The sequence below is a fragment of the Lipotes vexillifer genome, unplaced genomic scaffold (genome assembly GCF_000442215.2).
Source record: "Lipotes vexillifer unplaced genomic scaffold, Lipotes_vexillifer_v1.1 scaffold36, whole genome shotgun sequence".
Taxonomy (NCBI): domain Eukaryota; kingdom Metazoa; phylum Chordata; class Mammalia; order Artiodactyla; family Lipotidae; genus Lipotes; species Lipotes vexillifer.
Genome location: NW_006792448.1, coordinates 3,229,150 through 3,252,647, shown reverse-complemented (window position 1 = coordinate 3,252,647; position 23,498 = coordinate 3,229,150). Strand labels below are relative to the sequence as shown.

General features: G+C 52.5%; 1 protein-coding gene across 1 annotated transcript in view; it reads right to left on the bottom strand.

Annotated features, from left to right (window-relative positions):
* The window catches only part of ZBTB7C (zinc finger and BTB domain containing 7C), a 102,865-nt gene extending 92,350 nt beyond the window's left edge, over positions 1-10,515 (bottom strand). The window contains exon 1 of the mRNA XM_007465602.1: positions 10,159-10,515. The gene's annotated coding sequence lies outside the window, so the exon portion shown is untranslated. The remainder of the gene's footprint in view (positions 1-10,158) is intronic.
* Between the last annotated feature and the right edge of the window lie 12,983 nt (positions 10,516-23,498).

Genomic DNA, 23,498 nt, shown 5'->3' with positions numbered 1-23,498 from the left:
TAATAATGATTTTGAATAACCCATTCTATGGTAATTCTTCACTTTCCTTAGTCAACTGACTTAGTCTAAGAGCAGGCCAGAATTCTGTCATAGCTGGGTCTTATTGAATACACCAGAATAACTGTATCTTTAATCTACCCACCCCCTGACACCCTGGGACTTGAAGACAGCCCTAGTGTGCTGCCCCCTCTCTCCCCATCAGAGCAGGCCTCAGAGCCCGGTCCTGCCCAGAGAGACCCTTGGCTTTTTAATCGAGTCACCTAAAACCGACTGTGGACTCGCACCTCCACTACTTTCCACAGGATGCTGCTCAGTTTATTTCTAAAATTTCAGACAGTTCCAGCCCCCAAGGGAGATCCTGGCCAAAGGGATGCCCCATCCAGCTCCAGGTCACCTGGGGACGCCTGCTTGGAAGAGGCCATTGTGCTGCACCAGAGTTTGTCCTGTGCAGCTGCTGAAAGCCAGCACTTACAGGCCGGGCACTGAGGGGTGCTCTCATTCCGTCCTCACAGCAACACTATGAGGTTTCATCCCCATTTTACAAATGGGGAAACCACAGCACAGAGACATTATGTAACTAGTCCAATGCCACAGAGCCTGTAAATGAGAACCAGGTCTTGAAACAGGCCCCGATGGCAGAGCCTATGAGCTAAGAGGCTGTGACACGCCGCTTTGCCTCTGGTCCCAGCTCACAGCCTCTCCATGAAGCCTCCCCTGAGCCCTCTGTCCCTCATCCCCTTCTCTGACTCTGAATAGCACCATCTTTCTGGACCAATTAGCAGAGTCTGTCACTTTTATAGACTCTTGCTGCATTTTCAAGTTCTGTCTTAACTGGGTAAACGGATGACGATCTTGGGAGGGCAGGGGCCAGGGAGCTGCATCTGCATACTTTCTGGGGCCAGCACAGGGCCTGGCACACAGTAGGCGCTGCCTCTGTCCTTGCTGACTAGGCGTCACTCGCAATGGCCCCATTGGCTGCCGGGAAGGCCCCACCCATCCTCTCCTGGCTGCCCCCAGTGGAGGCTCACTTGGTCTGGCCAGTTCATCCCAGCGTGGGCCCGGGGTTGGCTGACGCTCAGCCCCTCTCCTCTGCCTGGGTCTGCAAAGAGCTCACCGCCATGTTATTGGAAAGGCTTCCAAGAGCTGGAAGCCAGGTTCACTCAGAGGGTGCACCATGGGAGGAAGGGAGGAGGGTAGGGAGGGAGGGCGTAGGGAAGCGTCCCACAGCGGGGAGCCCAACAAGAGAAGGCAGGGAGGAGCGGGCGGGGGGAGTAGAGACCCCACAGCTGGGTGTGCACCAGGCCAGCCAGGGGCCCACCGCGCAGGGTCCCGCCCTCCGGGGCGCGCCTTCCTCTCCATCTTGGGGTTCACTCCGTTTGTTCCCCAGCCTTCCTGGGGTCCAGTGTCACCTTGAAGAAACCCACCGGCCTGAAGGAAATCATCCCCACCTGCCCAAACATTAAGCTGCGGTCTGTTTAGTGCAGCTTGTCCTTTCAGAAGCCCCTGGTTCTCCCTGCCATGCACCCCAACTGACAGTCCTCCCCAAGGTGCCCTCATTCTGGTCACTCACCCTCCTCTCACCTCACTGCCCCCACCACCCTGGGGCCAAGGCTGTGCCCAGGCCGCACAAGCAGGAACAGATGTCACTTGATGAAAGTGGTTCTAGGAGGTCCCCACTCCCACAGAAACTTCCTCACTCCGCCCCGAGTTACTGTGCTTTGTCCTCACACCTGAAGTCCCCCCATTAGAAACTTAAGCTCTTCTCTTTCAAAGACAGACACCCCCTGAAGGGGGTAATGCGGTTGCCAGAGGCTTTGGTAGCTTCGTGTGGGTTAGTGTAACGGACTGGCTTTCTCCTAATAACAACTGGGTCAGATCATCAGAAAGAGGATGGAGCGGGAGTCCTGAAGGGGTGCTAAGAGGCTGGGTGGGTGCGGTGATTCTGGAACACAGAATGATACCTGGATCGGCAGGCTCCATGCAGGTGGAGGAATTTGAACAGTGAAAGAATAGCATGAAAGGACCAGGAAAAAAAGTTTTGCTGCCCTGCACAAGTATTGCTAAAAGGGAATGATGCAAAACTAAGGGCTGGGGCTTCCCTGGTGGCGCAGTGGTTGAGAGACCGCCTGCCGATGCAGGGGACCCGGGTTCGTGCCCCGGTCCAGGAAGATCCCACATGCCGCGGAGCGGCTGGGCCCGTGAGCCATGGCCACTGAGCCTGCGCATCCGGAGCCTGTGCTCCGCAACGGGAGAGGCCACAACAGTGAGAGGCTCGCATACCGCAAAAAAAAAAACAAAAAAACCCTAAGGGTTGAACATACACTCAGGGGGTCTTCATAACCCGGTTAGAACCCCAGAGTTTAGGCAGTCCATACTCAGAGTGGAATGTTCACCGAAAACACACACACACACACCCCACACCCCCTCTCCAACACAGAATCCAAAAGAAGATACAGCGATGCCCGGAAAACTGCCTCAAACATATTTCCTTCCCAGCTGCCAGCGGAGAAGTCCCCACAGAGCAGTAGGAGGCAGATCAAGCCCGTTTCCTTTTATTGAAACTTCTCCCCTTCGAGAATTTCTCCTTCTCTGCAGGTCCAGGCCACAGAGACATTAATCCCCATTCAAATGAACCTTCATTAGGAAAAAAACCTCTCAAAACACCCCCAAGCAGTGGCTCTAATGTCACCGAGTGTATGTTCACCAGGAAGGGAGGGAGGGAGTGGCTGTGGGCCTCACCTGGTCTCGTTCTTGTTGGGAGGCAGATACGTGACTGCCCCCCACTCCGCCCTGCTTCCCCTCCCTCCAACAGCTTTAATAAACACTGATGATTTCAGTCCTTCAAGCACAGCTGTCCTGCGAGTTGTCCAGTCAGGGGTATGGGGTGGGAGCCAAGGGCTGGATCTCCAAATAAACCAGCCCTCCCTTTCCCGCCTCCGCCCGCCTCTCCCAAGCAGGTGCGTGTTGAGGAGGAGGGCACGGTCTCTGGCTGAGACCAGGGATGACAGAAGCGTTTTCTGAGCCGCCTGCTGAGGGCACAGCCCCAGTGGGGGAGGGGGGAGGAGCAGAGCTTGCAGACAGGGTTAGAGGTGAGGCCGCCCTCCAGACATGCCATGAATTCAGGCCTCTCCATAACCCTCCATCCAAATCAAGGGGCCCTGAGATGGCACTTCTGGGGGCTAGCCTTAGGCTGCCTCTCTGGTTAAAATGTGTGGCACATTATTGGAGGACAGAAATGGAGTGTTAGTCAATTCGTCACCTATAGGAGGTGTGTGGGAAGTGGCTAAATGGATGAACGAATGAATGAATGTCTGACACTCTGGGCTACTATTAGAAACAGCAGTAGAGGAAGGGGAGGAAAGCTATGGGGACTTCAAGGGAGGTGGGTAGGGATGCTACTGAGGGGAGTGGGAGAAGAAAGGGCTACCAAATCATATTCTACCCCATCACCATGGTGCACACAGCCAGTCAGGCAGCTCGGACCCTCAAAGAGCGTGACTCCCTTATCAAGTAACTTCCATTTGCGTGACTCCTGCTAAATCCTCCTCCAAGAAGTTGGGACACCTGTCCTCTTAGAATGTGACACTCAGAACTGTCATAGCTGAACTTCAGAAACCATCCACTCAAGGGCTCTCTGAATTTTCTTTCAGCAGCAGAAGCTCCCTTGTAGAAATAAAATTTCATGCAAAAACAGACTCACCCTGAACTGTTCTGCTTGAATCAGCTCCATGAATCCCTTTGGAGACACCAGTCTAATCCAACGCCTCGTTTTGAGAAAGGAAACTGAAGCCCAGAGAGGTCAGCCTGTGTTCTCACTCTCCATCACAACCGCCTTCAGCCGCCTGGTCCCCTCTGCTGAGCATCGACTTCAGTACCTCGTGGCTGGGGCCCGGCACATGTAATCTTTAAAAGGTTTCATAGGTGATGACGACCCGGAGTCAGGTTTAAGAACTGCTGGATTAAGCACTGCTTGCAAGTGAAGAGTAAATTAGTAGCTGGGCCTGATCCCAGCTGCTAGACAATGATATCCAAGAAGCTATTGGAATTCATTTCCGGTACTGAGGTCTGCTTATACTGAACTTGATGCCACTGACTGAGATTTTAGCATGTTCTGGGCGAAAGGATAATTTTTCATAATCTTTGGCAGTCTTTCAAACTAGGTGAGTTCCCCCTGAACCACTCGGCTCCTATCTACCTCTGTTAAGAGTGTGACTCCAGTCAGTCCCATAGGTATGACAAGGGGATGAAATTATTTCATCATGGAGCTGAAACACCAGTGTGAAATAGAGCACCCAGCCACACCTAGCCGTTTTGCATGAATCAATGGATCTTGCCAGCAGCTCAAGGCCGGAACAGGAGTGGGACGAGGTGGCCTTGGGTTGCCCGGCTGCCACCTGGTTATGATGTTAGCTCTCCAACAGTTTTATTCGTGGTCCCAAAAGTGTCATTTAACACAGTAAAAAGGTCAGGATCTTAGTCGTCTCCATCAAAGTCCCAAACATTGAACAGCTTGTCCAATGAATGTCACATTCATTTCCCTTCAGGTCAATTTCTTCCTTTCCCAGGGCCTGGCTTTCCATCAGCAGCTGCATCTGGGTGAAGTGGGGCTGAGGGAGCGGGTCTCACTGCCGGCTCTCTGGAGCATGCCTTGGGAAAACAGAATGAGAGCACCGACCCCTGCATTGTCCCATAGAAGAGTGTCACACCGTGCGACCCTGCACTGTCCCATAGAAACTTATAGGGAAAACCTGGTGAGAGGTCTGGGACATGCAGAGGAAACACCAGGCTAGGTAGGACGATCAAGAAGTTGAAATACATGGATCTCACTATAGGTAAGGCAAGCAAATGTGACTTAGCTGATTCCAGAATATTTCCTGGGTGCTGCTTCCTTGAGCATATAAACCCTTAGAAAATAGGATGGCTACAATTAAAAAGGCAGATATTATCAATAAATGTTGTCAAAGATGTTGAGAAACTGGAATCCTTACACACTGCTGACGGGAATGCAAAATGGTGCAGCCACTGTGAAAAACAGTCGGCAGTTTCCCAAAAGGTAACAGATAGAGTTACCATCTGACCCAGCAATTCCACTCCTAGGTATATATCCAAGAGAGAGACTAACCTGTGGCCAAACAACATCTTGTGCATGAATGTTTATAGTATTATTGACAAGAGCCAAACATGGAAACAACCCAGCTATCCATCAGGTGATGATTGGAGAAATAAAATGTGATATATCCATACAAGGAACATTATTCATCAATAAAAGAAATGAAATACCGATACATGTTACAGTGTGGATGAACCTTAAAAACATTAGGCGAAGTGAAAGCAGTCGCAAAAGGCCGCATATTCTATGATTCCATTGATATGAAATGTCCAGAACAGGCAAATATATTTAGAGATAGAAAGTAGATTTTTGGTGACCTAGAACTGGGGAGTTGGGGTGAAATGGGCAGTGAGTGCTAATGGTTACGGGGTTCTTTTTGGTGTGATGAAAATATTCTAAAATTGATGGTGGTGAGGGTAGCACAACTTTGTAAATATACTAAAAACCACTGACTTGTACACTTTAAGTGGGTGACTTGCATGGTATGTGACTTATATCTCAATAAAGCTGGTATTAAAAAAAAAACAACAAACCTTAGAAAAGTTCCTGTTATTTAGGTTCTGCTAAATAGAGGCGTTCTCTGCTAGAATTCCCTAGGGCTTAAAAGAAGGCACGTACGTATCAACAGGAATTAGGGTCACTGTCACCTCTTACTTTTACCAGTAGCCTCACAAAAAACAATGGATCAGCCCGTTAGCTCCAGAAAGAGCAAAATTATCAGCCGGAATCCACAGCCAAAAAAGCAACAGCCCTGAGTGTACGTGTGCACATATGTGTGTGTAGGCAAGGCAGAATTTTTCTGAAGGCCAAGTTCAGCTCTGTGATATTATTTGGGGAGGTCACGTGTACATCTGCTTCTGGTTTGTATCTAATTTGAAAAAGCCGACGCTGACTGTGTACTCTATTATTAGGCAGTTTTTTCAGTTCCGTGTCTCGGTGCTGCTCTACTCAATTTGTCCAGAGGATGAACTCACTTCTTGACAGATGAAGAACATCCCGCCCCGGGGTTCTGGTCCAGGAGGGGCAGGCATCGGCCGGGCCAGCTTTTCCTCTTCTGCACCTCATGTGACCCGAGCCAGGCCACTACTGGGGAAGAGTTCTTACCCCCCGGGGAAGCTTCCTTCTCGATTGCTGGCCTCCTGCAGGTGGAGATGCGGGGGTGACGAGGAAAGGGAAGGAGGCCCACTCTGGCTGGTCCCCTTCCAAGCAAGGCCCCAGTGGAGGGGGCCTCCCAAAGGGAACAAAAGGGAGTGAGACAGGAGAGCACACACTCTTCTTTTTCTAAACACAGGCTCAAGATGGACAAAGGGAAAGTTAAATTATGCTGCAATTTTGAAAGTCATCCACTGAAGATAAACTCTCCCTTCAAAGGAATTACTCATCTTACTCCACCGTGGTACCTCGGGGTCTATCAGTATTCAAATTTATTAAGCAACGACATGCAGAATATATAGTACAAAGGGCCCATTTCATCACCCCATTCCTCAAGTTATCTGTTTTTTGCTCAGTCATGAGAAGTCCAGCAACTTAAAAACCCAAAACAAAAACTAACAAGCGCGCACAAAGATGGAAAAAAGTCCTTGGTGGAAGTTACTAGGAGGCAGGCAGCTTCAGAAAGGAAAAAACACAATCTCTGACTAATATGAAGGAGACTCCAAATTGCTCTTGGCAACAATCTCTCAACCCCAGATTCCCCTCCCTCTATTCATCTCCACAGTTCCCAGCCAAAGGAAAATAAACTGAACAGCTCTCTCCCTGGCCCAACCTGTAGGGCTGCACGGCTGAGCAAGCGCTGAGCAAACAGACGTCCCCATGCAATTATCCACCTGTGCAATCGCTGTAAACATGGGGCAGCCAGGCGGGGGCTCACCGCTCTGATCAGGCTGATCATCTCAATATTAGGAGAAAAATGCCTTTATTCTGTCACCACGACATCAAAACGGAACACAACGTGATCTTGTGACCTCAAAGCCAAGAGGTTTTAAAAAAAAAAGAAAAGAAAGAAAAGAAAAAAAAAGAAACAAAGAAGAAAGGAAGAGGAAAATGGTCCCTCTCCAGAAGAGCTGGTGTCAGTTCTGAAGAAGTAAAGCGCAGAACATCCCTCAGATGGGCTCAGCTTCAAGGCAAGATGTATCAGTTCACCTTCCTCACAAAAGTGAGAGTTAATTTTAGAGGCAGTTATCTTACACCTATTATACCATTCAAGATGGAAGGAGAGTTAACAGGCCAAATGTCCCGAAATATTTATGGCCGCTCTGTGTCAAAGACTCATCTGACACCGTTTTATTAGGACAGATATGTCTGTTCAGCTAAAGCAGAGATGGACAGGAGCATCGGGGAATGGCACTGTGAGTGGAGATATAGCGGATGGAACACCATCTTTTCAGTTGAGTCCTGAAACACCCTGGCAGGCGGGCGTGAGCTGCCCTGAGAGCTATGGACAGTCAAGAGACCTGGGTTCTAGTGCTGGCTTCACTACCGAGTCCTGTGAACACGGACCAGCTTCCCCAATGGTAGGACGAGGGGCTTGGAGCTGCAGCTCCGGCCCTGAGAGTATGGAAGGTGCCATTGCAGCCGCTGAGGAACGAGGGTGGGGGCCGGGAGTGATGCTCTTGGGGCAGCTCTCAGCCTGGCTGGCACTGCTGCAGAGAGGCACCAGTCCTCCTAGAGGCTGCATGGGGTCTTGTCCTCTCCAGTTTCGATGCCCAAAACTAAAGGCTCATCTTAGAACCCACGACTGTAAACCAGTAATCTGAACAGCAGGGGCTCAAACAGCTTCCTAGGCACTGTGTGCACTCCAGGGACCAGTCCTCATGACTGCAGCATGGGGACACTCACCATTCCAACTGCCCACCCCTCGTCTTCCCCCAGCCCCCCTGCTGCCTTTCCTCCTTCACGGCCATGCTCCGGTAGCACCTTCCCACGCACTGTCTCATTTCATTCACTCAATAGTCACTGAAGGATGTACTGTTACAATTACTATTCCCATTGCCAGAGGCCAGGGACCAGGTCAGATTTCACTTACTAACGTATGCCAACACTTAGCATGGTGCTTGGACTCACACATTAGACAATATGACGGTTGTCGAATAAATGATTGACAGATTGAATGGAAAGAAACTCAGGTTCAAGAAGATTAACACTGGATGTAACACAAACTATTTTGTACAATAATTATACCAGAGTGATGGAGTCCTGTCTCCTCAACTAAAATGAAACATTCTAAAGATGGGTGGTATAATGGGTAGCTTGGATTCCTGGTTCTGTCGCTAAGGAGCTGGGCAGCTTACTTAACCCCTTTGAGCTTCAGTTTCCTCATCTGCAAAGTGGAGCTAATGATTCATATCCAATGGGTTGTGTGGGTTAGAGGAGATAAAGTATGCCAAGCACAGTACCTGGCACATGGTAGATGGTCTCTGAATGCCCCATCCCTCTCTTCCCTGCCCGTACCCTCTTTGGCTTATCTCCCACAGCTGACACGGCAGGATAAGCCTCGAGTTCTATGACCTCCAGGCCTTTGCTCTTTTGGTCTTCCTCCCTCAGGGTCCTGCCCCAAAGCCTCCTCTTATTTTAAGCCTTTGTAGACCTCTGGCTGCTAAAGTACCTCTTCTCAGATCCCAAAATGGCTCTCCCAGTTGTCTCTCAAGGAAAAGTTGATTCAGGGAAGGGCCCAATGTGTAGCTTGTGTCTCTTTTGACTTGTTAGAAGAGATCTGGAGATCTATCCAGAGGAGGTCCCTGAATCCTTCTAATTCCTAGGATTTAACTGGGTGACGGAGTGGAGCTGAAACTTGAACCTGGCAGGACCTTTGTCCTTCCTATCCCTCCCCTTCCACAAAAACTTCTATGACTGGAGAAAACTGCCAGATTGTTTCAACCACTTCCTTTACTTGTTCATATTCCTGCATTTGGAGGGATTGTAAGGGGTACGCCACCCGTCGCCCGATGAATCGCGGGAATGAGGCTGTCTCCTGTGCAGAGCCCAGTACCGGGGGTTAAAAGAAAAAGGGCAGCCGTCCCGGGCCCACCGTCCACAGCCGGGGCAACAGAAGCCAGAAACCAGCACGACCAAACCCGACGGCCCACGGAGCCCTGACCACAGACAGGAAGAAAACTGCACCCGCTCGACTCTCAGCGCCGGGGTGTGTGTGTGTGGCGGGGGGCGGGGGGGATGTGTGTGTGCAGGCTCTTTCCTGAGTCCCTCCTAGGCCAGCCCGCGGCCGCTGCGGGAACCCTGCTGCAGGGAACCCGGCGGTCGCGAGGGCGACGCGGGCTGGGGCGCGCGGAGCCGGCCCGTCCCACCCGGACCCGGCCGCCTCTGGAGCTCCGGGACCCGGGCTTGGCTCCACCACCCACCCACGCCCAGGTCAGGGCACAGGGAAGGGTCCCCACCCACCCGGTTCTGCTGGCGATTCTGCCCGGGACGGCGACGGGATTCCCTCCGGCTCGCCCAGCGACTTGTGCCAATCCCCCTTTCATTCCTGCCCCTGTCCTGACTTCTGCCAGGAGTTACCTTGGCTTTCTCCCTGCCCCCGCCCCCAAGTTTTGCATCTGACATAGGGGGGACCAAGCTTTCTGGGGGGGAGGGTCTTGAAACTAACAATGTCTATCGACCACTACCTTCCAGAGTGCCCCTCGCACTCTCCGCTGTCCCCTTTCTGCCACTCCAAAACCTGACGCGAGGGCCGCGGACGCTGAGAACGCGAGCAGAGTTGCTGTATTCCGAGTCCCCGATTCTTTCCTGCGCTGCGCTGGGAGGTAGGCGGCCGCGCGCCCCTGCATCACCGCGGGGGCCCTAGCCCCGCTTTCCCCAGAACGTTCGTTTCCAGCCCAGGCGCGGCTTTGAAATTCCTCGCGGACGCCACCACTCACGCCCGGCGAGGGCCAGTCCGAGCCGCCACCCGGGCCAGGCGTCCCCGCAGTGCCGGGAGAGGGGATGCAGCCGCCGGGCGCCCGAGGCGCCTCCCCCACACCCCCGCCTCCACGGCCGCCTGCCCGGAGCCCCGAGCCCATCCCAGCCCGCTCCGGCCGAGGCCGCCGCAGACCCACCTGGCCGCCCCGGGGACGCCGCTCGTGCCCGGGTCGTGTCCTGAGCGCCGCCAGGGTCCCGGGCTGGGAATTCACGCGGCAGCGCAGCTCAGGGGAGCCTGCCGCAGCCGGCGGGAGGTTGTCATTGATTCGTGCTGGGCGAGTTAAGCCATTCCAGGAGTGGTTTTGAGAGAGCACTCCCACCCCTCCCTCCAACCAGAAGTATTTGGCAGGCAGCCCCTTTTTGTCCACCTGTACTGTTCAGCGCGGGACAAGGACCAATTTCACTAGCCGCGCTTTACGCCTCACTTTCAATTACGAAAAGTAAGCCCCTTCGTAAAGGTAAAGCAGAAATGAAAGCAAGGGCAGTGGAGGAGCTTTTCCCCCACTTTTCTCCTGGATCTCTCCGTTTGTTTATGTTTTCTCTAACATTTCACAAAATGCCTTACCATTTATGTCAAATCAGGGATGGCTTTTCATTGTTATTGTTTTTTTCTCCAATTCTGCATGTCTTTTATTTTTAGAGGCAATTTTATTTCCATTTGCCTGAAACCTGAGCCCAGTAAAATTACTAGAATTATATGTTTTCTCTTTAAAGGGTCGTGAGTGTAACTTAACTTATCAAATAAAACACTGCACAGCAAGCATTCAAGTGGCAAATGAAAAGGAGGGAAATGCAGGAAGTAAGCACAGAACCGTGGCTCCCTCCACGGGGTTGCCCAGGGAACTTGGCCCGGAGGGAGTCCTGAAGCCTGAAGTGGGAGCACCTACTGCCCTATTCTCCCCAACGACAAACGCAGTATCACCAGGCTGTCCCTGGCTTTGTTGCCATTCTAAGACTGACTCAGAAATGCCAACCAGAGACCCAACAGTCCACATTTGGGGTGGGCCAGCCACCAATCCCAGAGAGGTGTGGCGGAGCACCCTTGCTCAAGCTGTTCCTTGAAACCACGCCCTTTTTGAAACTGCCAGCTTGGAGGCTCCTGCTGCTGTCAGACCTTTTCCCTAGAACTGCCCTTCACCTGGGGGGAACCCTCACTAGCTCCTGGGTACCTAGGCTGGCGGTTCTCAGAAAGGGGGGAGGAGCCAGGGAGGGAGGGTCCTTCTTCCCCGGAGACCAGCTGCCTGGTGTGTGATGGAGACTCAGCTCAAAACAAATGAGACCAATGAGAGACCCGGCCCTCCATGGCCTCTGCCACTCTTCACCGGCAGGCCACAAACACTAAAGCATCCCAGGGCCATAGGTAAATTCCAAAGGCCCATCAGTCTATGAAGGCCCAGGATGGGGCTGAGGTTTGCAGAACCCCAGGAAGATGGTTCAGACTTAAATTCACCTCTTCCAACAGGTGCCCCCTGCCTGAAATCCCAGTGTTAATGATTCATTCCTTTGTGGGGCACGCCCAGCACAGAGCCTGCACCAGGCAGGCAAATTTGCTTCAGGAAGGCAGGAAGGGTCTCCTTCTGTAGTTCTAAAACTGAAAAATACCCATGGGTCAGGGGCAAGAGTCTCCACAAGGGGCTGGAAGGAGTTTGTCAGACCTTCTTGTTATGGTGGGAGGGTCACTGATGGCAGCGCATGGGGATGGAGAGGCTCAGAGCTAGGGAGGGGAGGGGAGGGAGGAGGCCACCATGCTGTCACAATTTATCTGTTTTCCTCTGGGATTATTTGATGATAAATCTGCATATACCCAGGTGTATCCACAGTAACCGTACAGTTAGCAACTATCAAAGGAAGGGGAGGGGAGGGGAGGGGAAGGGAGGGGAGGGGGTGGTAAATCAGGGAATCAGGCACTGAAGGTCAGAAGGGAAGGCGCTTAATCAGGGTTGGTGGACAGCTTCCAAGATTGGATGACTCCATATAGGTTTTTATCAAAAACCATGTACTCCCGGAACACCCAAGCCAAAGAATGAAAAGTTAAATCCCTGTGTCCACAAAGGCACTAATTAAATACCCACTCAGGCATAACTCCCCACTCCACTCCTAGAACCAGTAGGTAAAGGTGCCAGCACATGACCTGGATGGAATCAGTTATCAATCCAGAAGTGTTTGTTGTGCACCCAGAAGTTGAGGTTTGCCACAGTGGCCTGGGTGGAGGTGGGGTGGGGTGGGTGCAGTGGGGTGTCGCCCTCCCCTCGAAGCCTCACGTCTGTGGGGAGATAAAGCACAGGGGACCAGTCAGCGTGGGGCGGGGTACATAGAGCACTATCCGGGGTCCATTAGGAACAGGGCGCTGATTTTGCAGAGCAGACGAGGAACCCAGGGCAGTCATGAGGATAGGACTCATCTGGAGAGGGCTCCAGGAACTGGTCCAGGCAGACCTGGAAGTCTGTGCTGCTGTGAGCAGGAGGGCATGTCAGGTGGGAGGAGTGAAGGCTGGGGGAGGGGGCAGCTGGCCTGGTTTAGAGGGTTCTCCCAATGGATAAAGCATCAGGTTGGGGTCTACAAGAGAATCAGTTTATGGATACAGCTTCGAGCTAAAAGGAGAGAGTACAGGGCTTCCCTGGTGGCACAGTGGTTGAGAGTCTGCCTGCTGATGCAGGGGACGCGGGTTCGTGCCCCGGTCCAGGAAGATTCCACATGCCGTGGAGCTCCGCAACGGGAGAGGCCGCAGCAGTGAGAGGCCCGCTTACCGCCCCCCCCCCCAAAAAAAAGGAGAGAATACAGGGCAGGGCCTGCTTTGGAGGGTGGGAGGATTAGAGCACCTCTTTCAAACCCAGCTGGAGCTGGATGTGGGCAGAGGGAGTGGAGGAGGGAGGCTTAGGGAGGGGTGGGGGAGAGTTGCGAGCCCAGCCCAGCCTACCCCACCCCTAGGCGGTTCCTGCTAGCAGGGCTCCAGCCCCTGGACCTGAAGGAGTGTCTGAGTAGGCCAGTGGGTGGTGCCAGGGCTGAGGATACTGCAGCCAAGAGCCTCAGGGGAAAGTTGGCCACGGTCCAGCCTACCGGCTGGGTACCGCAGTGGGCAGTGGATGTCATTCCTCCCTCCCCCTTAATCACTGTGTGTGCATGCCCTGTTGGGACACACCCTTCGGAAGGGCTCTGGGCAAAAAGTGGGGAGCCCTGCCCCTCTGCCCCTCTGCCCCTCCAGCCTTGCCTCCCTGTTCTCAGCCCCCATGCCAGCTGCCTTCTGGGAACAGGAACATAGAGGAGTCTTGGAGGGTGGGGTGGGGAGAGGGGGGGTGGGAGAGGCTCCCAAAGCCACACAGAAGGGGCTCAGGGCGGGCCAGACTCTAGATCTGTTACTGTGCATTTCCTTTGGGGGGGTGGGTCCCTCCTAGGACCTCTCTGGCCCCCTCCCCCTTACTCCCCCTCCTTCCCACCCCACCCCCTTCCTGGGTCAGGTCGGTCAGAGCGCTTGGAAACAGGCTGGCTTACAGACGCCTGGCCTTCCACATCTGCCTCCAAACCACCACACGCCCTTGTTCCAGGGAGCATGAAAGCATCTGCTCCAACCACCAAGCGGTGGCTCGGAAGGCTAAACAGAAGCACAGGGAGCAGATCCACTACCGCCAGCTTGAAACGTTAGCGGTTGCCTGGTCATCAGCTGTGACACAGGCACGAAGACAGCTTCTGTACAAGCAGGCACACATACACAATGTGTATAGAGAGGTGGACACACAGATGGCCCGTGTAATCCGAAAGTAGTAATCACTCACATCTATTGAGAATCTACCCCTCATTTAATCCTTCAAGCACACCATGAGGTAGGTCCTTTTATTTTCTCCATTTTACTAATGAGGAAACTGGGGCCCAGAGAGGTCATATCGCTTGTTCAAGGTCACACAGCTTGATAAATCACAACCACTGGGCATGATGCCTGGGTCTTTGGACTCTGCTGCCCAGAGGCTGACCCCAGGCTTGGGCTCTGGCACTTTGTCTAGTTCCTACAACTGGTTCCCTAAGAAGCAGTTTGCTTTGCTAGTGTGTGCCTCAGTTTCCCCACCTGCTGAGCAGGCAGAATAATGACTCTTACTGAACTGAGAGGCTGTTATTAGGCAGGAGGAGGCTGAGATGGAGGTTAGACTGTGATAAAGCGCTAGAGCAAGTCTTCCCTAGAGGACACACATGGCACTGAGGTTGAGTGTTACCCAGGCTGGAAACTCAGAGTCGCCCTTGCTGCCTCCCTCTCCTTCCCGCCCCTCTTCCCGCCCCAGCCAAATCACCACTTGCAAGGCTCCAATCTCCAAGGTAGATCCCCAGTCTGCCCTCTACCTGCGTCCTCCGCCACTGCCCTAGCCACCAACCCTCTCCTCTTGACTTGGGTGGGACCCCCTACTGGCCCCCCTGTTCCCACTCCTGTCCTGCTTCCACCCAGTGCCACACAGCTGCCCCGGTAATCCTCAGACGTGCATCTGGCCATGTCGCAGGGCACTTAAAATGCAGTCCAAACTGTTCACTGTGGGCCACAAGGCACGGAGAATCCCTGCTTCTCTCCCCACACTCACCGCTGCCTCCCGCCCCCATCCTCCAGTCACCAGCAGACACACCGAGTTCCTCTGCCTTCCTGTTGTGGGACCTTCCTTGGCCTGACGTGCCCTCCCCTTACCTAAGGTCTTGAAGAAGCGTCACCTCGTCAGAGAAGGCTTCCTTGACCACCACGGATAGAAAATCCGCCCCCCCATTATCTATTTCTGACCCTTGATCGAAGCACTCATGCAGCTCGCTTACTTTTATTTAACAGCATGTTTACAATTAATTATGTTTCGACTGTCCCTCCCACCAGAACAGAGGCTGCTTGTGGGCCAGGGACCCTGTGTGTCTTTTCCACTGTGTGTACCTGGTACTCGGTAACCTCCTGGCAAATATGTGGGGGTAAAAACGTTTGTAGAGAAAACCCTAGATCCAGGAGGACTGGATTTAGTCCTGGCTTGGCCACTGGCAGGCTGTGTGCCCCTGGGGATGTCACACGCCCTCCCACATTCTCATCCTCAGGAAAGGGGGACTGTGGATGAGATGATGACCAGGAGCCCGACCAGGTGGATGCTCTGCAGCCAGGCTCGTGCCAATAAACAAACAAGAAGACAATCCTGGCCGTTGAAAGGGCTTCGAGAAGGTTTTGCTTCTGTCATCAGCCCTGCTGAGTTTTTATGCGAATCGGCTTGTGAGGACTGAAGGCATTCTCACAGCTGTGACCCCTCCACCCCCTGCACATGCTGCCACGCAAGCATGGAAACAGAGCAGCAGTTATGACCTCCGAGAGAACCAGCAGGAGACCCAGCCAGGGCTGATTTTATCTGGGGATTTCCACCCAACAGCCATGCTCCCCTGACACCACAGGTCTGAGGGGGCCCGACCTCCGATGAGGTCTGTGCATGCGGTGCTTTGAGTTTTCAGTGGCTTCTAAACCCATCACACTCAGTCCCACCCCAACCCTGAGTCCCACTTTGCAGATGAGGAAACTGAGGCTTAGATTAAAAAGCGAGCGAGTGGCAGAATGGAGATGTCTGAAATCAGTGGTGCAAAACTCTCGTGAGATTAATAGTCTTTTAAAAACTTATGTATATGAACATATAATTTTAAAGAGAGTATTGATCTATCTGAAAAAACATTTGAAATTCTTCCGTAATAGAGAAAATTTATGAGACGGAGGCGAGAAGGTGACCCGTAATCCCCCCACATTAGGCAACATGACGGCCATGCAGGGCCACTAGTCTTACCTCAGTGCTCCCCCCTCCCCCCAGCCGACATCTCTGTGTCTCACTGGAGCGTACAGTCCACCCCCCACTAAATGCAAGCTTCACCTGACTTCCCACTTTGCACTTCTTAGGTGCTCAAAAAACGTTTAATTAAAATTTGAGAAAAACTCAACTGGCTGGAGCACGAAGGTGGCACTTCAGGGGCACCTGGCCTCTTGCATCACGGCCCAGCTTCCTGTCTGATGACAGAGCGAGTCCTCACTATTCTGAAGTCCCTGGTTTGTACTATTATTGCATGGATGTACCTGTAATCACGCGATTCTATCACTTTGGTCCTGAGATCAGATTTTATTGAAATGTATTAAAATGCCAATGTGAGATAACAGTTCATCACTGTTTCACATCAAGAACAGAGAAGGAGTGGCGACAGAATCTAACCTAAGCTTATACAGTCATAAAGCTTATCCAAATCTGCTGGTTGCCCATGCTGCACACATTTCTGCCACTGGGTCGTAGGGCGGCGGATCCATCCTCCAGACCCCACTGGCCAGACTCCTTGACCTAAGTCCCGGACTTCATCAGGTACACAGAGGTGATCCAGGGGAGCCGAGCCCTGTGGCTGGCTGGCCTTTGGCTTCCCAGTCCAGTGGGGGCTGCAGAAGAAGGCGAGGCCCGGGGGGGAGGCCCAGACACTCGGAGCCCTCCCTCCACCTCTCAGGTGCGCTGGGAGACCAGCTGGAGCTTGTCCTGACCTCGGGTGGGAGCCTCTGAGAGGAGGTACAGGCTGAGAACAGGATGCCAGGGTGCCGGAATTGTTTCCTCTGGGGAAGTGAGGGGGAAATACCCTGCCTGGCTGGGCACACAACAGATGGGGCGAGTGAGCTAACAGCCTGAGAGCCCCAGGGCTGCCAGGGCCTCGCCCTCCTCCCAGATTGTATAGGTGGCACCCTCGGGAGGAGGGGAGGGGAGGGGGCCACGAGCTTCCGCAGAGCGGCTGGAGCTCTGGGTGACTGGGCCTGTCACCACCAGAGCAAGCTAGGCATCTAGGGGAGGAGGGCTTGGCCAAAATGTGGCCAATGGGGGCAGTGGAGGGAAAGGGGGCCACACTACCAGCCAGGGAGGCGGCCTCCCTCCCCTCTTCCTCCCTTCCTCCCCCTCCCTCCCTTCCTTCCTTTCACAGGTATATACTGTGACTGCCTTTCTACTTAGGCTTCGGCTATGAAGTGAACACGTGGACGTGTCATGTCTCTGTCCTCATGGAGCTGACCTCCCAGCAGGGAAAGACAAGGAACCATCTACCCCGAAGTCAGCTGGGTGTGGCGAAGTCTTTGTCCTTTGCTCTTTTCCTAGGGGAAACCACCGCTTTGTGGTCTCCCACAGCCTTTCACCTCATTTGATCCCCACTCTGAGGGACTGGGAGAGCAGGATTTATAGCTCCCAGAAAGCGAGGAAATGGACTCACGGGTGGGGAGGTGACATGCCCAAGGTCACACTGGGTGCAGTGTGAAGCCACTGCCTGGAGCCCCAGCCGCCCGTCTCCTTGCCCAGTGACCCCAGCGCTGTCTGTCTTCCCCAGCACAGTCACCTAAGCTTACCAGCAAAGCAAGGAGAGGACTTAACTCCGTGCTTCTAGAGATACCTTTTTTTTTTTTTTAAAGGGGATGTTTACGCACTAAAAAAAAAAAAAAAAACCTGAAAAAAGAAAGAGAAGGAAGAATGAGAAGAAAGAAAAAAAAAAGAACTAAGAACCTCAACCTAGACAGACAACTAACTTACCTAATATTAAATGACATTTGCAAGACAGGACCCTGTGGGTCTAGGCAGCCTGGGCAGCTGAGGTCCAGGCTACACCAGCTGCAAACTCTGGCCTTGACCCAAGTTCCCTTTGGTAAGTATGGTGAAAGTTGGCCTGTCCATCCTGGGTCCCTGCAAATGTGTGAGGCCCCCTTACCCAACCCTGGGCAGAACCTGGGTGCCCACTTATCCCTTAGCTGGTGTTTGCCCAGGAGGAGAAAGGGTGGAGACAGGAACGGGGGAGGTAAGGCAGGGCTGTGTGTGTGCAGGTGTGCTCGTGTGGGTGTACTGTGTGAGGAGGTTGGTGACTAGAGGGAGTGGCAGCTGAGCTGGGTGGCTGACTACTTGCTGGGAAAGAGGGACACACCAGCCCCTTGTCTGTTGGATGAAGCAGTGAACAGGGCTCCGACACCCTCTAGGAAAGTGTCTGCCCTAACTGGTCCCAGGGTGCTCAGGCAGAGGTCGGCCTCACCTCTCCCCTCGTGCTGGTCAGCGTGCTATTGCCTGCCAGGGTGGGGGGCAGGGGGCACTGAGAATGGCTAGGACAGCCCACAACCCTTCCCAAGGGCCAGACAAGCCAGCCAAGCTGCAAAGTCAGCCCGGTGACCTTCACTCATTAAAGCTGGCGTTTTCATTAAGGTCAAGGGTAGGCTAGGATGAACGGGGGAACAAGGCAGAACTGAATGGTCATAATGGAGATCAAAACAAGGGCCTTGGCCTCCTACAAGGACCACATCAAAGAAAAGACTCACTGTTAACCCCCAAGGACAGGAAAATAATCATAATCATAATAGCTGCAAGCATTGCGCTAAGAGTTTTGCAGGCATTATTTCTTTTAACCCTCCAGAACAATTCTATGAAGTCTATACATTATTATTCCCCTTTTACATAATGGCAGCTCAGAGCCAGGGTTTGAACCTAGGTCACAACGACCACCTTTAAAAGTCACTTTTAATCCTGAAAAACGGCATAAGGTAGTTCAGAGTATTTTTGGACTTTGAATGGAGTGGGAGAAACCAGAGTGAAGCAGAAGGTAGGACCTGTTGATCATAACAGGGGGAAAGCCCTCATCTGAGGCTGTCCATGCCATTTGGGGCATCTCAAGGCCATCTGCCCATCAGCAGTGAGCTCCAGGACAAATAAAGTCCTTGGTAAAGACTTTACATTTCCTTGAAGGAGAGGAAGGTATAACAGCCCCACCGTGTGCTGTACGGGAGTGTGGGCTGCAGTGGCTGGAACGTGGTGATATCGCTCAGAATACGGATCCTAATCCTCCGCTAGACTCTCTCGACAGATAGCTGCAATGCAGATTCCTGGGCCCCTCCTCAGGCCCACTGAATCAGAATCTGAACCCCAAGTCTCCATTTTCACAGACCCTCGGGCATGCATGTTGACGTGATAGAAGCAGTGGTGACTGGTAACTGGTTGGTTTGGCCTTGCTGATGAGTGGCCCGCGGTTAAGAGTCAGTGGTGCTGTGCAAAGCCACTGTCACCGACCTAGGTCCTTCAGGTGTGTTGGGGGTGGAGGGTGGGGACAGGGGTAGCACCTTAGGCATGTTCTCTACATTGACCTTTTTTTTTTTTTTTTTTTTTTTGCAGTACGCGGGCCTCTCACCACTGTGGCCTCTCCCAGCGTGGAGCACAGGCTCCGGACGTGCAGGCTCGGTGGCCTACGCCCAGCCACCCCATGGCATGTGGAATCCTCCTGGACCGGGGCATGAATCCGTGTCCCCTGCATCGGCAGGCGGACTCTCAACCACTGCGCCACCAGGGAAGCACTACACTGACCATTTTTAATAGGTGCACAGAGTGCCAGCGAGCAGACACACCATTAAACGTGTAACCACTCCCTACTCTTGGACACTTGGGGCTTTTCCATATTACAGATAATATTAGGATGAACATCGTTATGAATCTTTCCCCTGTATTTCGGATTACTGTCTTAGATTAGATTCTCAGAAAAAGGGTGAAAAGCATATGGACAATTTCATGGATCCTAACATATAAAGCTAAATTGCATTTTCTGAAAACTTGCACATTTAGGCTGACCCTGCAATGTTCAAGAGTGTCACTTTCACCACAGGGCTGCCAGCATTTCCACCATTTCACTTTAAAGATAAGACACTGAGGCTGGACTGTCAAAGTGACCTGTGGTCTGTCCGAAGTTACACTTAGTAAATGCCAGAGCTGGAACAAGAACCCAAGGATGTCTTGTTCACACACCAGGGTGTTTTGCCGCCGCTGCTGACTTTCTCAATCTCCAGCCAGGCAGGACGGAAACATCAAGGCTGGCACGTCACTTCCTCTCCGCCCCAATCCTACCAGCTCTGGCTTCAGCTGCACGAGGAGCTCAGGTTTCAGTGCTTTTCATTGTTCTTCTGCCTCTAAAACTGGGGCATCACCTCTGCTCAAGCTCCCCGCCCTCCGTGAACCCTCTTCTGATCACACAGAGGAGGTCATTACATACCTGAACTGTGGGTTAGATGTAGATAAGTGGGTTGGGAAGCAGCGGGACAAAGGCGAGGTGACACGCAAGGGGAGGGACAACGACCAGCCAGACTGACCAGAGCAGTGGGTGCCACAAGAAGAAAGATACAGTGGGAAGGCAGTCGGGGCCTGGCGTGCCAGACTAGGGAGTTCAAGTGTGGGGGGGCCTTGAGCACATGTCTAGCCAGCCATCTGCTGCTACGGGGACAGGGGTTGTTTCCATAGGAAAGCTGGGCTCTGACAGGGCCATTAACAGGGTGTCTCAGTGGGCTTCCGAAGGTCCTTGAACCCCCAGCTAGACCATATGTAAAACTGCATGAGTATGTGAGCATGTTCATTTTTCTGGAGTGATAGCCCAGTGGGTTCATGAGATATTCAAAAAGGTTTCTGACTGTACCCCCCCTTCCACAGTTCAAAACAAAAGTTTTAATTAAATTTAAAATTTAATTAAATTAAAAGTCAACTAGAAATATAAACTTCGTTGTATGAGTTATATATATTTTTTACCCATGGTAAAAAGAGAGGAAAGAATTACAGATGGTCCTTTGCAGATAGGTAGGTGGTAGATAGATAAGATATTAGGTAGGTGATAGATAGATAGATAATTGATAGATGATTGCTAACGATAGATGATTGACAGATAACTGGTAGATAGAACAGATCTACATTTCACACATAGTTACAGTAATTAGAGTTATTATTTGTGCCACCTAAGTTTTCTTCTTTTCCCTGTATGACAGGGCGCTGGAGGAGCTGGGAGGTGCTGGAAAACCTGGTGCCGAGTGCTCAGATCACTGCCCTCCAAGGATGATCAGAGGCAAAGATAAAGCCTTCGTGAAGTGACAAAGTCAGTTAGTGGGAAAATGGGACTTAGTTTCACAACTTCCAGAGCCATCTCGTGCATAAGATGGGACGCACTTGAAAGCACACACAGTGAGCCCTTCTCGAGCACTTAGCGCATGTCAGGCACTGTGCTAAGTGCTTTACAAGTATTATCTTGTTTACTTCTCAGCAGCCCTGGTGGTTTGGGCGGCACTATACATCCTATTTTACAAGAGAGGAAATGGAGGCCCAGGGATGTGTAGTCACCGGCCCCAAAGCAAACAGTGGCAAGTGGAAGGGTGGGTACCGGAAGCCAGGTGGGCTGTGGGTCATGGAGCTGGGGCTTGATACAGCCTTTGAGAGCAGCTGTGTTGCATGGTCAGTAATCCACCCCATTTCTATCTTCTGCAAAAGGGCTGGACCCTGAACAGCTTGGCCCTACAGTTCTCTTTGCCTTTAAAGGGATAGTTTAGTGAATATACTTGAAATTATCCAGGCTGAATTGTCAATACTTGCAAAAAAAAAAAAAGAAACATTGATAGTAGTAGTAGTTATAGTAATACCTCCCATTTATTGAGCATCTGACTCAGACAATATACAAAAGGCTGTATGGTCATCTTCTTAATTCCATCCTTACAACAAGCCTCCAAGATGAGTATCAGGGGGTCCCTTTTACAGATAGGGGCGCTGAGGTCCCAGGAGGTTTAGATTACCTGCCTGAGGTCAGCTAGTGAGTGGAGGAGGGCTGGACTGCACCCCTGCTCTTTCTTATTCTCTGTCTCTTGCTGGTAATGCAGGTCACAGAGGTGCAGGGGCCGGCTTTCTGGTTGGGGCCCACCTGATGGTTGGGGCATGGAAAAGGCCCAGGTCAAAAGGAAAGAAAGGAAGGAAGGAGAGAAGGAAAGGAAAAAGGGAAGATTGGAGGGATGGAGGGACAGAGGGAGGAAGGAAGATAGAAGGAAAGAAGGGAGGAAGGGAACGTGGATGGTAGCACAGGCTATGTGTCAGGCAGCACCAAGATATTGATGAATGACCCAAATTGAGAGTTGGGATTTCAAAAGCCCCACCAGAAGGGGGCAGTGGCCACTGGTCACAGTAAGTGAAGCAGTCCCCGCTGAGACACTCACTCCAGGATACAATCAGAGGTATGGCCCATGTCTTTCTGGAATTTGGCTATAGTCTTTGAGGCCAAAACTCACTACCCCATAAAATGTTCTTGTGAGGTTCAGGTGAAGGTGGGAATATGCCTTTTTGATTAAAATCAGTGGCTCTTTTAGCTCCTCCCCTCTCTTGGGTTTTCATCTCGATTCTGGAAGCCCTAGGGCCTGGGAGGCATGCAATGCAGGAGGCAGGAAGGACAGCCAGCCCCTAGGATGGAACTAGGAGGGTGGAGCTGGACAGGGTCATAGCTGTGGCTCAGGGTCATGGCTGGGAAAACCTGAAGGGAGAACAGTGCAAGTCAAGCCCAGAGGCCAAAGCTGGACCCAGAGTCTGAGAGGCTTTTGGGGCAGAGCTTGCAGCCAGTGTTCCAAGTAAGCAAGCAGGGGTCAGGGCAGGCGTGTTGGTGACACAAGCGGCCATGACCAGGGGTTAGGAGTCCATCTGAACAGTCAGGAGGAAACAGTCTGGGCTGGATCCCAGGCCCTGGTGAGGGGAGAGAACCCCCTCAAAAACGACCCAGTGAGCCTGGGGATCCCCAGGCAAGATGGCCGCTCTCTTCCGGGTGGGGCAGGGCTCCGCATTCAGAGTCCTGGGGCTCTTCTCTGGGCTTGAGCTGAGCTTGACCCCAGGAGGCCACGGCTGGTGACCGTGTCCCAGAAGCCAGGCTCTCCTTCTACGGTGGCCTCCAAAATCTACCCCATCCACTTCTCAGAGCCTTCACTCCCCTGCCCCTACAGCCCTCTTGGGCCTGGTATTTTCTTTCATTTCAGAGAATGAAACTTTGTATTTCTTTCTTTCTTTTTTTTTGCGGTACGCGGGCCTCTCACCGCTGTGGCCTCTCCCGTTGCGGAGCACAGGCTCCGGATGCGCAGGCTCAGCGGCCATGGCTCCCGGGCCCAGCCGCTCCGCGGCACGTGGGATCTTCCCGGACCGGGGCACGAACCCGCGTCCCCTGCCTCGGCAGGCGGACTCTCAACCACTGCGCCACCAGGGAAGCCCAAACTTTGTGTTTCTTGATCTTGAAAGTAACATACACGCATTGAGGAAGCCTCCCTGTGCTGAGGATCCTATGACAAAGGCAGATTTTTCACCCTGATTCCCTCACTAGCCATTTTACAGTGAGCATTTTCCCCTGGTGCACTTGCCCCCGCCCCATCCCCCCACTTTTCGCTGCTTCATCTCAAGTCTTACCTGCAGGTGCCTCTGGCTGGCATCTGTGTAGGTACTCAGATTAAGCAAGCCACGTGGTCACTGCTAAGTGCTCAAGTCCTAGTCTCTTCATGGGATTTGCTTAAAAATCGGAAGAAGTTTTCATAACGGAAGCGGGAGAAACCCTCCCCCTGGCGTTGCCAGTCATCAGCCAGTGCTACCTTCTGGAAGGAGCCCATGCGAGACTCTACCCAATATTCTCCTTGGCTCTATCTGGTTCCAGGTAGGTTTGAAACTAGAAAATCAAATATGTC